This window comes from Lissotriton vulgaris, chromosome 1_1 (genome assembly GCF_964263255.1).
Source record: "Lissotriton vulgaris chromosome 1_1, aLisVul1.2, whole genome shotgun sequence".
NCBI classification, from domain to species: Eukaryota; Metazoa; Chordata; class Amphibia; order Caudata; family Salamandridae; genus Lissotriton; species Lissotriton vulgaris.
This window is the reverse complement of record NC_141685.1, coordinates 868,199,366-868,214,570: the sequence shown is the minus strand read 5'-3', so window position 1 is coordinate 868,214,570 and position 15,205 is coordinate 868,199,366.

The following is a 15,205-nucleotide window of genomic DNA, read 5'->3' as shown; positions in this document are numbered from 1 at the left end:
TCAGGTAGAAATGTGCACAGGGTGTCAAGAGTAAATCATCTGCCATGCCCTCCTGCACTGTTAACCAGTCCCCATACTGGAGCTTTATCGATACTAAATAGATGTGTCAATTGAGTTCTCAGCTTCCCCTTTCAGGAGGGTGGAAGAAAGACTTTCCTCAAATTGGTCTTAAAGAGGGCTTCTATTATTTGAAGCTCTTGGGGAGGCAAGATAAGATATGCTAAATTGAGAAGCCATCCATGCTCTGTGAGAAGGTTACAAACAATCTGGACCACTTCCTGAGCCTTTGGAAAAAGAAGAGGCGCAGATTAACCAGTTACCCAAGTATGGGAGGACCACAGACCCTGGGAGTGAAGGTTGCATTTAAGGGTGCATGGGTTTTAGTAAAATCCCTTGGAGCTGAAGCCAGACCAAATGGTAGAACACAAAACTGATAATGATGACTAAGAGCAAGCATCTTAAAACCTCTCAAAAGAGTTTTTAATGAGAATATGCCACTATGCCTCCAGTAGATCAATTGAGGTAAGGAACATCCCTGGGGCCATCAAAGGTAGGTTATTTTTAATGCTCACCATTTTGGAATTCCCATAATGCACAACATCATAGACATCCATCAGGTCCAGAAGAGGGCAAAATGACCTAGATGATTTCTGGACTAAAAACGTTAGGAAGTAGCAACGCTTGCCTCTTTTGTAGATGCCTGGGAGCAGCATCTAATCCTCTCTTGCCAGCAGTCCATGAATTACTTCCCACAAGCCCTGGAGTGTTATATGATTGCAAGGATTGGGAACAAGACAGTCCATTGGGGGAGTTAAAAACTCTACCTCGTAGTCATGTGGTACCAGATCCAGACCCCAACCATGTAAAAGGTTGGAAAAATTAGAGGAACTAGGACTGACAACTGAAGAAAGGAAGTATACCAAGATTGGCAAAAATAATTTAGGGCCCAACAGTCACTTCCACCTGATCTGATTTCCAGCAGAAGTCTGCTGAGCATGTGGATTGTGGGAAAAGCTTAAAAGAGGTCTTTCTTCCAGGGAATACTTATCACATCCGCTGCCCATACTCCCGGCGACTGGGGAAGAGAGAGTAGTAATACTGAGGGAGAGTATTCTCACAGTAGGCAAAGCGCTCTAACCATCATGGTCACCTGCTGTGAATTAAAACCCTTGAAATATAGGGACATGTCAATTAAGGATAGAAAGAGCTGAAACAGACCATCGGCAGGCCCATTCTCACTCTAAAGATAATAGACTGCAGAGAGAGTCTGGAGATTTATGTATTTCATTGTCCATAACTCCTCTGCCAACAGATTCAAGAAAAGGAGCTTGGAGATCCCAAGGAGTTTGAGCTAGGCCTTAGTTACCTGGCTGTCTGTACAATTCTGAACAGGAGGATTCTGAAGATAAGAAACAAGATGTTAGAGACCTCTGAAAATTGCTGCCGATCCTTTCCAGTTGGAGGGAATTAGGAGCTGTTTCTGATCAACTTCCCTGAACATAGAGTTTGGGCAGGGTGGCTCCCCATCAGTGACTGCTGACATCTAAGGTCAAATCCAGCAGAGAAGGAGGAAGGAGAGAAATGCCCTTGAACAAATAGTCAGGCACCAACCACTACCATAGTTTTTTTTAACAATGTTCTGAATCACAGGAATCTCCAATTGGCAAGACGGTGGTTGACTAGGTGATAAAGATGGAGATGAGCTCAAAGGACCAGGTGAAAGGTTACTAGAATATATCCACCTGCACAGGTAACCAGGCCCTTGCTGTTGCCAAACACCTCTGAAACAGGTATTCGATATGGGAGATCAGTTTCAGTAGCCTCATTTGGAGGGGGAACCACTGCCTCAAGGACCTCAATGAACTGTAGAGTTTAAAATGGATACCGTACAATTTTTTCATGTTGAGAAGGAATCCATGGCCTTTCAACATCTTGCATCCCTGAGAGACTGCTTTCCAAAACTCTAGAGAAAGAAGGACCACAAATTAATCAATTATTATTTAGTAGGGGAAAACCAAAATTCCAAAGGCATGTAGATTAACCACCCGATGAGTGAAGGTCTGTGTGAAGATCTCCTGCAACTGAAAATCTCGGAATCTTTAAGAATCTTGATACATAGGAATGTGGAGATGGGCATCTAATACGTCCAAAGAGGCTAGTTACATTCCTGGAATAACTAGAGGGATGATTAACTGGATGTACAGCATTTTTAGCCTAATGTATGGGACATGGTTGTTCACATCTTTTAGTTCCAGAACTGGACATAATTCTCCAGAAGGTGTCTGGACCAGAAATATCAGAGAGTAAATAACAACCCGGTCCTTGATCTTTATGTGGAATTGGTCATATGGCCATTTTGCCAACAGGTCCGATATTTCCTGAGGTAGAGATTCCAGAAGTCCATAATTGATGCCTCCCATGCATAGGAAAATTTGTGCAACCATCTGCTGCCCCATCTCCCTGAAAGGGCTAGTTTCCTCCTCTTGAGGCACAGAAGGCATGCCAAAAACTAATACTTCTAACCCTGTAGGTGGGCCATGGGGAGCCATCAATGTCCTGTTTTGATTGGTTTTTTTCACAAGGTCTTTCAAGTGCTGACCAAGCAGCTTACTCCCGGTGAAAGGAATGTGGGGCACAAGATTTTTGTGAGAGTTTCCAATTTCTGAACCAAAGGTGTCTTCTTGAGGAAATTGAAGCTCCAAATGCAGAGGCTGCTGCACGCAGCGCACCAAAAGATATTTCTGACAAAAATGTTACTTCTTGTTCCCTCATGGGTAGACTTGACATATCATCTCCACACTGCTGCAGCTATAGCCTGGAAGTCGAGCAGCAGGGATTGGGCTGCATATGTGGCATAGCCATCAGTTGTAATGGAAACGTTAAAAGCGTTGTAGGCCCTACTCATTGCTCCAACCTCTTTTTCATCTGACGCATATGAGGAAGACAAAAACCACAGTTGATGGACAGAATGCAGAAAAATGTCATACATTCACCCCAGTACAGAGATCTGGGCCTAAATCTATCGTTTTTTTGCACTCCACACCACCCCAGTTCAGATATGGCCATATGCAAATCAGTGTGACCCTGTGCCTCATGGGAACAGTCCAGCCCGAACTGCCAAGCCATGCCTTCCCTGGACCGGAAACAAGCTTCCAAGGACCAGTTTCTGGCATTCCAGCCGTCTTCAGCCCGGCCTCCTTGAATCCAGTGGTGTGGAGTGCATGGGACTCACGTTTGAGCATACCCATCCCACTCGGGGTGACAAATGCAAAAACCACAGTTGATGGACAGAATGCAGAACAATGTCATACATTCACCCCAGTACAGAGATCTGGGCCTAAATCCATCGTTTTTTTGCACTCCACACCACCCCAGTTCAGACATGGCCATATGCAAATCAGTCTGACCCAGTGCCTCATGGGAACAGTCCAGCCCGAACTGCCAAGCCATGCCTTCCCTGGACTGGAAACAAGCTTCCGAGGACTGGTTTCTGGCATTCCAGCTGTCTTCAGCCCAGCTTGCTTGAATCCAGTGGTGTGGAGTGCATGGGACTCATGTCTGAGCATACCCATCCCACTCGGGGTGACAAATGCAAAAACCACAGTTGATGGACAGAATTCAGCACAATGTCATACATTCACCCCAGTACAGAGATCTGGGCCTAAATCCATCGTTTTTTGCACTCCACACCACCCCAGTTCAGACATGGCCATATGCAAATCAGTCTGACCCTGTGCCTCATGGGAACAGTCCAGCCCGAACTGCCAAGCCATGCCTTCCCTGGACCGGAAACAATCTTCCGAGGACCGGTTTCTGGCATTCCAGCCGTCTTCAGCCCGGCTTGTTTGAATCCAGTGGTGTGGAGTGCATGGTACTCACGTCTGAGCATACCCATCCCACTCGGGGTGACAAATGCAAAAACCACAGTTGATGGACAGATTGCAGAACAATGACATACATTCACCCCAGTACAGAGATCTGTGCCTAAATCCATAGTTTTTTTGCACTCCACACCACCCCAGTTCAGACATGGCCATATGCAAATCAGTGTGACCCTGTGCCTCATGGGAAGAGTCCAGCCCGAACTGCCAAGCCTTGCCTTTCCTGGACCGGAAACAAGCTTCCGAGGACCGGTTTCTGGCATTCCAGCCGCCTTCAGCCCGGCTTGTTTGAATCCAGTGGTGTGGAGTGCATGGGACTCACGTCTGAGCATACCCATCCCACTCGGGGTGACAAATGCAAAAACCAGAGTTGATGGACAGAATGCAGAACAATGTCATACATTCACCCCAGTGCAGAGATCTGGGCCTAAATCCATCGTTTTTTTGCAATCCACACCACCCCAGTTCAGATATGGCCATATGCAAATCAGTCTGACCCTGTGCCTCATGGGAACAGTCCAGCCCGAACTGCCAAGCCATGCCTTCCCTGGACTGGAAACAAGCTTCCGAGGACCGGATTCTGGCATTTCAGCAGTCTTCAGCCCGGCTTGCTTGAATCCAGTGGTGTGGAGTGCATGGGACTCACGTCTGAGCATACCCATCCCACTCGGGGTGACAAATGCAAAAACCACAGTTGATGGACAGAATGCAGAACAATGCCATACATTCACCCAAGTACAGAGAACTGGGCCTAAATCCATCGTTATTTTGCACTCCACACCACCGCAGTTCAACATGGCCATATGCAAATCAGGCTGACCCTGCGCCTCATGGAAACAGTCCAGCCCGAACTGCCAAGCCATGACTTTCCTGGACCCGAAACAAGCTTCCGAGGACCGGTGTCTGGCATTCCAGCCGCCTTCAGCCCGGCTTGCTTGAATCCAGTGGTGTGAAGTGCATGGGACTCACGTCTGAGCATACCCATCCCACTCGGGGTGACAAATGCAAAAACCACAGTTGATGGACAGAATGCAGAACAATGTCATACATTCACCCCAGTACAGAGATCTGTGCCTAAATCCATCATTTTTTTGCACTCCACAGAACCCCAGTTCAGACATGGCCATATGCAAATCAGTCTGACCCTGTGCCTCTTGGGAACAGTCCAGCCCGAACTTCCAAGCCATGCCTTTCCTGGACCAGAAACAAGCTTCCGAGGACCTGTTTCTGGCATTCCAGCCGCCTTCAGCCCGGCTTGCTTGAATCCAGTGGTGTGAAGTGCATGGGACCCACGTCTGAGCATACCCATCTCACTCGGGGTGACAAATGCAAAAACCAGAGTTGATGGACAGAATGCAGAACAATGTCATACATTCACCCCAGGACAGAGATCTGGGCCTAAATCCATCGTTTTTTTGCACTCCACACCACCCCAGTTCAGACATGGCCTTATGCAAATCAGTCTGACCCTGTGCCTCATGGGAACAGTCCAGCCCAAACTGCCAAGCCATGCCTTCCCTGGACTGGAAACATGCTTCCGAGGACCGGTTTCTGGCATTTCAGCAGTCTTCAGCCCGGCTTGCTTGAATCCAGTGGTGTGGAGTGCATGGGACTCACGTCTGAGCATACCCATCCCACTCGGGGTGACAAATGCAAAAACCACAGTTGATGGACAGAATGCAAAACAATGTCATACATTCACCCCAGTACAGAGCTCTGGGCCTAAATCCATCATTTTTTTTGCACTCCACACAACCCCAGTTCAGACATGGCCATATGCAAATCAGTCTGACCCTGTGCCTCATGGGAACAGTCCAGCCCGAACTGCCAAGCCATGCCTTCCCTGGACCGGAAACAAACTTCCGAGGACCGGTGTCTGGCATTCCAGCCGCCTTCAGCCCGGCTTGCTTGAATCCAGTGGAGTGGAGTGCATGGGACTGACGTCTGAGCATACCCATCCCACTCGGGGTGTCAAATGCAAAAACCACAGTTGATGGACAGAATGCAGAACAATGTCATACATTCACCCCAGTCCAGAGATCTGGGCCTAAATCCATTGTTTTTTTGCACTCCACACCACCCCAGTTCAGACATGGCCATATGCAAATCAGTCTGAACCTGTGCCTCATGGGAACAGTCCAGCCCGAACTGCCAAGCCATGCCTTCCCTGGACCGGAAACAAGCTTCCGAGGACCGGTTTCAGGCATTTCAGCCGTCTTCAGTTGGCTTGCTTGAATCCAGTCGTGTGGAGTGCATGGGACACACGTCTGAGCATACCCATCCCACTTGGGGTGACAAATGCAAAAACCACAGTTGATGGACAGAATGCAGAACAATGTCATACATTCACCCCAGTACAGAGATCTGGGCCTAAATCCATCGTTTTTGTAGCACCCCACACCACCCCAGTGCAGACATGGCCATATGCAAATCAGTGCGACCCTGTGCCTCATGGGAACAGTCCAGCCCGAACTGCCAAGCCATGCCTTCCCTGGACCGGAAACAAGCTTCCGAGGACCGGTTTCTGGCATTCCAGCCGTCTTCAGCCCGGCTTGCTTGAATCCAGTGGTGTGGAGTGCATGGGACTCACGTCTGAGCATACCTATCCCACTCGGGGTGACAAATGCAAAAACCACAGTTGATGGGCAGAATGCAGAACAATGTCATACATTCACCCCAGTACAGAGATCTGGGCCTAAATCCATCGTTTTTTTGCACTCCACACCAGCCCAATTCAGACATGGCCATATGCAAATCAGTCTGACCCTGTGCCTCATGGGAACAGTTCAGCCCCAACTGCCAAGCCATGCCTTCCCTGTACCGGAAACAAGCTTCCGAGGACCGGTTTCTGGCATTTCAACCGTCTTCAGCCCGGCTTGCTTGAATCCAGTGGTGTGGAGTGCATGGGACTCACGTCTGAGCATACCCATCCCACTCGGGGTGACAAATGCAAAAACCACAGTTGATGGATAGAATGCAGAACAATGTCATACATTCACCCCAGTACAGAGATCTGGGCCTAAATCCATAGTTTTTTAGCACTCCACACCACCCCAGTTCAGACATGGCCATATGCAAATCAGTCTGACCCTTTGCCTCATGGGAACAGTCCAGTCCGAACTGCCTAGCCATGCCTTCCCTGGACCGGAAACAAGCTTACGAGGACCGGTTTCTGGCATTCCAGCCATCTTGAGCCTGGCTTGCTTGAATCCAGTGGTGTGGAGTGCATGGGACTCACGTCTGAGCATACCCATCCCACTCGGGGTGACCAATGCAAAAACCACAGTTGATGGACAGAATGCAGAACAATGTCATACATTCACCCCAGTACGGAGATCTGTGCCTAAATCCATCGTTTTTTTGCTCTCCACACCACCCCAGTTCAGACATGGCCATATGCAAATCAGTCTGACCCTGTGCCTCATGGGAACAGTCCAGCCCGAACTGCCAAGCCATGTATTTCCTGGACCGGAATCAAGCCTCCTAGGACCGGTTTCTGGCTATCAGCCGTCTTCAGCCGGGATAGCTTGACTCCAGTGGTGTGGAGAGCATGGGACTCACTTCTGAGCATACCCACCCCACTCGGGGTGACAAATGCAAAACAACAATTGATGGACAGAATGCAGAACAATGTCATACATTCACCCCAGTACAGAGATCTGGGCCTAAATCCATCATTTTTTGCACTCCACACCACCCCAGTTCAGACATGGCCATATGCAAATCAGCCTTGACCCTGTGCCTCATGGGAACAGTCCAGCCCGAACTGCCAAGCCATGTCTTTCCTGGAACGGAATCAAGCATCCCAGGACCGGTTTCTGGCTATCAGCCGTCTTCAGCCAGGATAGCTTGACTCCAGTGGTGTGGAGAGCATGGGACTCACGTCTGAGCATACCCATTCCACTCGGGGGGACAAATGCAAAACAACAATTGATGGACAGAATGCAGAGCAATGTCATACATTCACCCCAGTACAGAGATCTGGGCCTAAATCCATTGTTTTTTTGCACTCCACACCACCCCCCTAATGTATACCATCATGCAGTCCCAGACAAGGGCAGCAGTAAAGGTACCTTTAATAATTTGTATGAATTCTATCTATAAACTTTTTAAATACCCCTGGTATTCCAGATCCGCGTGAAGGTGGTGAAAAAATGTAAACCGGCGCTGCTTCACCCCCTCTTGCAGAGTATTGCTTTGTTCAGCCTAAGTTGGCAAGGTATGCCCAGACGTGGGTCCCTTGCTCACTTTGCCACTGGATTCCAGCTAGCCTGGCTGATGACGGCTGATTAGCCAGAAACCGGTCCCAGGATGCTTGTTTTCGGTCCTGGGAAGACATGGCTTGGCAGTTCGGGCTAGACTGGTCCCATGAGGCACATGGTCAGACTGATTTACATATGACCATGTCCGAACTAGGGTGGCGGAGTGAGCAAAAGAATGATGATGGATTAAACTCAGATCAGTTGATTGGGGGTGAGTGCTTACAATGTTCAACACTCCGTCCATCCTCCCCTTTGGTATTGCTTTGTTCACCCTAAGTTGGCAGGGTATTGCCAGACGTAGGTCCCTTGCTCACTTTGCTACTGAATTCAAGCTAGCCTGGTTGATGACAGCTGATTATCCAGAAACCGGTCCCAGGATGCTTGTTTCAGGTCCAGGAAAGACATAGCTTGGCAGTTCGGGCTGGACTGTTCCCAGGAGGCACAGGGTCAGACTGATTTGCATATGGCCCTGTCTGAACTGGGGTGGTGGAGTGAGCTAAAGAATGATGATGGATTAAACCCAGATCAGTTGACTGGGGGTGAGTGCTTGCAATGTTTAACACTCCGTAATTCATCCCCTTTGGTATTACCTCCTTAATGTATACCATCATGCAGTCCCAGACAAGGGCAGCAGTAGAGGTACCTTTAGTAATTTGTATGATTTCTATCAATAAACTTTTTAAATACCCCTGGTATTCCAGATCCGCGAGAAGGTGGGGAGAAAATTTAAACCGGCGCCGCTTCTCCCCCCCTTTTGCAGAGTCTGGTTTGTCAGTATGATGGCATTATGGTCGGAGGTGACCTTAGGACATAACTCAATTTTAGCCCCATCTAGCATCTGCTTTTTCACAAGTATCATATCAATTCACAAATACTGCCTATGGTGAAAGGAATAATATGTTTACCCCTCTGTCACAGGGAAAAGTATTCTCCATGCATCCACTAACCCATGCAACCTCATTAGTTTCATATTTGAAGCTCGTGTTCTAGTCATCTGAGTAGTTGCCTGGCCATTAGTAGAGTTGATATTGTACTCTCTTATACAATTAAAATACCCCACAGCAATGAAGTCTCCGGGCCACTCCAGCAGTTACACGCTTAAGTAATCAAAGAACGCCGGGACATCAAGATTATGGCTGTAGACCACACAGATAGTATATTTCTGACTGGTGATTAGTCTATGAGCTATAGCCCACCTTCCCCTGATATCTGCAATGGTTCCCATATGGATATTGTTTGTGATGAACAATTAATGAAGTCATACCTCATTTGTTTTAAGACTTGAATATCCTTTTATGCCAAATGAGTTTCAGTTATTCCCAATATGTGTGGGTTATAGACAATTAGCTCCTCCCTTTAATTTGGGAGTCTCCTGAGGCGGAAGCCGGGAGTGAATCTCTAGCTTTTAAAATCTTTGTTGTGTGATACTTTGATTTTTAACTTCACTTCCCTGTGCACTTAAACAGCGCTCCTAGCGCTGCAACGAACGCTACCTGTCGCCATCACTGAGGGCGAGGCGCCACGGCGGACACGCCCACCTCAGCTGGCCACGCCCCCCCCTGACACTATAAAGTGCGCGCAGCTGGAAAAGCGCGACACTTTAATTTGGGAGTCTCCTGAGGCGGAAGCCGGGAGTGAATCTCTAGCTTTTAAAATCTTTGTTGTGTGATACTTTGATTTTTAACTTCACTTCCCTGTGCACTTAAACAGCGCTCCTAGCGCTGCAACGAACGCTACCTGTCGCCATCACTGAGGGCGAGGCGCCACGGCGGACACGCCCACCTCAGCTGGCCACGCCCCCCCCTGACACTATAAAGTGCGCGCAGCTGGAAAAGCGCGACACTTTAATTTGGGAGTCTCCTGAGGCGGAAGCCGGGAGTGAATCTCTAGCTTTTAAAATCTTTGTTGTGTGATACTTTGATTTTTAACTTCACTTCCCTGTGCACTTAAACAGCGCTCCTAGCGCTGCAACGAACGCTACCTGTCGCCATCACTGAGGGCGAGGCGCCACGGCGGACACGCCCACCTCAGCTGGCCACGCCCCCCCCTGACACTATAAAGTGCGCGCAGCTGGAAAAGCGCGACACTTTAATTTGGGAGTCTCCTGAGGCGGAAGCCGGGAGTGAATCTCTAGCTTTTAAAATCTTTGTTGTGTGATACTTTGATTTTTAACTTCACTTCCCTGTGCACTTAAACAGCGCTCCTAGCGCTGCAACGAACGCTACCTGTCGCCATCACTGAGGGCGAGGCGCCACGGCGGACACGCCCACCTCAGCTGGCCACGCCCCCCCCTGACACTATAAAGTGCGCGCAGCTGGAAAAGCGCGACACTTTAATTTGGGAGTCTCCTGAGGCGGAAGCCGGGAGTGAATCTCTAGCTTTTAAAATCTTTGTTGTGTGATACTTTGATTTTTAACTTCACTTCCCTGTGCACTTAAACAGCGCTCCTAGCGCTGCAACGAACGCTACCTGTCGCCATCACTGAGGGCGAGGCGCCACGGCGGACACGCCCACCTCAGCTGGCCACGCCCCCCCCTGACACTATAAAGTGCGCGCAGCTGGAAAAGCGCGACACTTTAATTTGGGAGTCTCCTGAGGCGGAAGCCGGGAGTGAATCTCTAGCTTTTAAAATCTTTGTTGTGTGATACTTTGATTTTTAACTTCACTTCCCTGTGCACTTAAACAGCGCTCCTAGCGCTGCAACGAACGCTACCTGTCGCCATCACTGAGGGCGAGGCGCCACGGCGGACACGCCCACCTCAGCTGGCCACACCCCCATGTTCCCTCTCACACGGACATAAAAGATGTGTCTCGCCAGGAAGCGCAGCGGACGGGCGCAGCGGGCGCGCCGTCAGCGCGCCGAAGGCGCGCCAAAGGCAAGCCCGTCTGGGCCCGTCCGGGCCTGGACCGGGCCCAGGGCCAGTCCCCCTGCCTCTTCCACTAGCACTGCCCGCATCTGCTGGACTACTGCTCAACTTCACTCACTCAATACGTGCCATTGCCCGACCAGCCCTCGCTGCATCCCTAATCACCTGGAAACTGCTCCTTACCACTGCTCACTATGCAGCTTCTCACTCCCGCCCTGCCATCCTCGACTCTCCCCTTGCCCCCCTCCGCAGCCACTCTCCTCTAATCAGTACACCTTGCGAGCCGGGTTGGTTAATTGTCGATCTCTTCCCTGTCACGCCAATGACATCTGGATGTCCATCTCGTCTGACGAATGGGATATTCTCTTTCTAACCGAGTCTTGGATCACTGACTCTTCCTCGCCGGATATCTATTTAGCTATCCCCCCAGGCTATGACATCAAATGCCTGAATCGGGCTGGAGGTAAGTCTGGAGGCGGTCTAGCCGTCATATTCAAATCCTCTTTCCAGCTGACTTTCACTAAACTTACTGATATAGGCACAATCGAAGCCATGTACTTCTCTGTCTCTGACTCTGCATCAGTTATCTTGGCTGGCATACTAGTTTATTCTCCCCCCCCCCGTCACTGCCCCTTCCCTCACTGCCCTTGTCCACCTTGTGGCTGACCTATCTATTAAACACCATAACTTCATTGTCCTGGGCGATTTCAACCTCCACATAGATAATCCGCTATGTGCTAAGGCTACCAACCTGGTAGATTCTATGGAGAGTCTCAATCTCAAACAACTGGTTGCAGGTCCCACTCATGTGGCAGGCCACACTCTGGACCTTATATTCGCTAATTTTCCACTCATCGCTGTTCTTCAGCCTCTCCCTTTAACCTGGACTGATCACTACCTTATTCCATTCTCTCTTACCTTGGGACGCAAATCTGCCCCAATGGTTCCTAGGAAGGAGCTGGGAAGAAAGTGGCACAAGGTTACTTGCGCTACCTTGGACCCAATATTCCACTTTCAGTCGGAGTACCTCTCCCCGGACATTGATAAAAATGTTTCTAGGTTAAACTCCACTCTCCTCAAAGCGATTGATTCTATTGCCCCCCAGATAACCATCTCCTCCACTAGGTCGCGACCCTCTGCTCCCTGGTTCTCCACCCCCCTTCGGGAGGAGAAAAGCAGATGCAAGGCTCTCGAACGCAAGTGGAGACTTAACTACGACCTTGAAGCCAAGCATCTTTACAAAACGGCCCTAAAACAATTCCTTAAACTCAAAAAAAGCGCAATGAAAGATCACTTTGCCGCTCAAATTAATAAAGCCAAAAATTCATCAAAAACGCTCTTTAACATCGTTAAAGACTTTATTAACCCTCCGGCTAGGGCCCCCCAGACCACCGCTAGTCAGGCTCTCTGCGAGGGACTTTCAGATTTCTTTCTGGAAAAAATCAATAAACTCTGTGTCTCCTTCCCCACTGTATCTGTCACTCAGTCTTCTCTCACTAATCCCCCAGAGTCTCCGTCCTTCCATTCATTCAACAAACTCAACCAGGACGAGGCCATCAGACTACTCATTTGCTGTAAATCCGGTGCCCCCTCTGATCCTGTCCCCGCTAAAGTCATGGGAGAACTGGCGCCTTCACTTGCCTGCCCTTTCCTGTCCGTCTGGAATGCCTCCCTTCACCATGGTTTCTTCCCTACCACCTGGAAGGAGGCATTGGTGATCCCCATTTTGAAAAAGGCAGACGCAGACCCCGCTGTCTTTACCAACTACCGTCCCATTTCCCTTCTTCCTAAACCCGCCAAGGTCCTGGAAAAGGCCGTACAGCTCCAACTTACGGAATATTTAGAAGATCATTCTCTGCTACATGGATCCCAATCCGGTTTCAGAGCCGGATTCAGCACGGAGACGGCCCTGCTAGAAGTATCTGAATCCATCCGAGAATGCGTGGACAGGGGCGAGGAGGCCATGTTGGTTCTCCTCGACCTGTCCGCTGCATTCGACACGGTCTCTCATCCTATCCTCCTTGATCGTCTCAAGCAGATAGGCATAGGTGGCACTGCCCTCAGTTGGATCGAGTCCTTTCTCTCGCATAGAAGTCAAAAGGTACTGCTACGTCCTTTTAGGTCAGAGAAAAAACCTCTGTCCTGTGGGGTGCCGCAGGGCTCTGCCCTCAGCCCCCTGTTCTTCAACGTCTACCTGGCCCCCTTGGCTGACGTTGTGGAGTCCTACGGAGTCAGGGTGGTCTCTTACGCTGACGACACACAGCTGGTGTTTTCCTTTAGGGACCACTCGGACTCCGCACTCCTCAATTTCCGCCAATGCCTCAATAACATCAGTGGCTGGATGACTGCGAATCACCTCAGATTGAATGCAGATAAAACTGAGGTTCTGTTTTTCAATCAAAAAACCCCTATCCCCTCTGCTTGGTGGTGGCCTACAGCGCTCGATCCTGCCCCGTCCCCTGTCCACTCGGCGCGGAATCTCGGCTTCCAATTTGATGATTCCTTGTCATGCAAAACCCAGATCAATAAAGTTACTTCCGCCTGCTTTATGAAACTTCGCATGATAAAAAAGATCCTACCCTATCTCCCCTTGGATTCCCGCCGCACAGTCACCCAGGCTCTCATCACGTCCCACTTGGACTATGCAAATAGTCTCTATGCAGGGGCTCCACAGTACCTGATAGGCCGGCTGCAGATTGTCCAGAATGCTGCAGCCAGACTGATCGGTAATATCCCGTACCGTCAATCTGTCTCTGCTTACCGGAGGGAACTCCACTGGCTCCCAGTGGCCAGCCGTATTCAATTCAAGGTCCTCTCTCTTACCTACCGAGCCGTCAACAACTACGGACCTACCTATTTGAAAAAACGGGTCTCTTTATCCTGCTCCACCAGATCCCTTAGATCCAATGACCTCCGCCTCCTGATCTCGCCCCGGTTCAGATTGTCTAGAACCGGTGGCAGAGGTTTCAGTGTCATTGCTGCCAGACTGTGGAACTCCCTTCCGCTCGAGCTGAGGTTCTGTCCTTCCGAAACAATCTTCCGAGCCAAACTTAAAACCTGGCTCTTCTCTGGACTCTAGTCTTCCCTTTTTTTTCCTTTTTTTCACTCCCCCTTTCCCTTGGTTACTCCTGAATTTTAGCGCCGGGACACCCCTTCGGGGGTAGCTGCGCGCTCTACAAACCACATAAAATAAAATAAATAAATGCCACTTTGTATCTTGGTTTCACCCAGCAACATTACAACACATAAATATTAAGCTAACCATTGTGTTTTTCTTAAAATTAACAGTTCCTTCCCTATCTTCATTATTAAGATGCTTTCCTTACTTCCCTTGTTCCAAATGTATGCAATAATCTACATGCTATTTCTACCCTTTGTGACTCTTAAGGCCACCCCAAACCCAATCCTGCATAAGATGTGGTGGTGCTACCTGCTGGGAGTTCAAACCCTCCCCACCTACCTGTGCCTAGAAAATGAATCAGCCCCCCTTCACTGTCAGCTGGTTTCACAGCCCCATAGCAGAACACTGTATGACCGCCCCCACCACATCCCTCACCTCAGTGCAAATTATTAAACAGTCTGGCACATTTAGCCATATATGAGCCTTAGAGATTAATGTCCACAATATTTTCCCACCCAGTGTCCATCGTCAGCAGAAGCTAAATGATAAGGATCATTGTCTGAAACCATAACCGGCGGGCAAAGAGGGGAAAGTCACTGTTGCCACTGACTCAGTACTTGGGATGCCTCCTCCTTGATGATCTTGAGTAATGCCGGTTCTGGAAGAAACACTTGGACCGACTTCCTTTAGCAGGTCTATTAGCTGATGCATCTTCTACCATCTGTCCATTGTAGCCTTGCATAGGTCTGATTGCACAAAAATTGGCATAGAAAAAGATGTTAAGGGTGCTGGTGGACGGGCTCTAGGATAAATGGCTTGCCTCATCAAAAAATGACCCACAAAATTTAAGGATAGTACAAGGAAGCTAATATTTTTCCTGGGCTGCTTGCTTTGTAACTATAGGTAGTCTATAGGTCCGCTGAATCTGAGAACCCATGCCTATGATGGCTCTGGAAATCATTTCTAAAACAGGTTAACCACAAAAGCTCTAAGGGTCACATTCTTCTTTCTCCTCAAATATGCTAAAGAGCCTTAAGTTGTTTCGACGTGTATTCTCCAAATCTTTGATTTTTC